This window comes from Pteropus alecto, unplaced genomic scaffold (genome assembly GCF_000325575.1).
Source record: "Pteropus alecto unplaced genomic scaffold, ASM32557v1 scaffold87, whole genome shotgun sequence".
Classification (NCBI taxonomy): Eukaryota; Metazoa; Chordata; class Mammalia; order Chiroptera; family Pteropodidae; genus Pteropus; species Pteropus alecto.
The window spans coordinates 12,342,412-12,343,341 of NW_006443225.1; the positions used below are offsets into that span (position 1 = coordinate 12,342,412).

At 39.0% G+C, this 930-nt stretch overlaps 1 pseudogene; it reads left to right on the forward strand.

Moving 5' to 3' along the window:
* The first annotated feature begins 458 nt into the window (after positions 1–458).
* On the forward strand, positions 459–640 carry LOC112472720 (annotated as a pseudogene).
* The last annotated feature ends 290 nt before the right edge of the window (positions 641–930 follow it).

Genomic DNA, 930 nt, shown 5'->3' on the forward strand with positions numbered 1-930 from the left:
CCAGCTGCAGCAATGGGGGCTTCTACCTGCCTGCTGACACTTCAGGTCTTTCAGACAAAGAAGTCAGCTGAGGTCAAGGTCACCGGTGGTGCACAGCCCACGACTTCTCTCTGGACAGTGTTCCTAAGGTTTACCACTGATCTCAGACTCTCACCTTCTGGGGATAGCCAAGCTCTTCACAAACCTCCAAATAAACAGCTCAGTTGTACCAATAAGGTATTTTTAAAATACTCCTCAAAGACTGCCTTACCATAGCCACGAAGGACAATCATGTGAGCCATCAAACTTGATAGTGTCAACCAAGAAATAATAAAGCTATTCCATGTAGAGAATGCAGAGCGAGGACTAAGAACCAACAGCAAAAACATGAGTCAAAGTGAAGCATTAATCAGACGGTGGCTCATATATCTCATGAATGCATGCGTGTGTAAGAGGAGTAAACTTAAATATTAAAATATTAGATCTTACTTTCAGGGATCATTTCTATAGTTTGTTACTAGAGAAGCTTCTCTGGACACGTAAAATACTAGATCTTTGCAAACTTTCTGATTAATTTATTTAGCAATATTTATGGAGTATCTGCTATATTGGCATTCACATGGTTCTTAGGAGGGGTACAAAAATTATGCCTCTGTGGAGTTAATAATCCATTGAGAGTGATATAATATCTCCTCTAATCATATTGAAAAATATCTGAATTACTTTGAATTCTACCATTTATTCTTGAATCAGAAAAGCAATTGTACATGTATGCTTCTATATTCTTCCTAGCTCCTAGATTTCTAGCCTACTTCTAGAGGGGGGGAAAAAAAGTTAGATTCCTCTAGATTAAACCATAAGCAATTGAACTACAGTGAAACAGTCACACTGGAGACCAAGTAGACGGGAGAGAGACCTTTATACAGTGTAGGTATTAGGCCAGTGATTCTC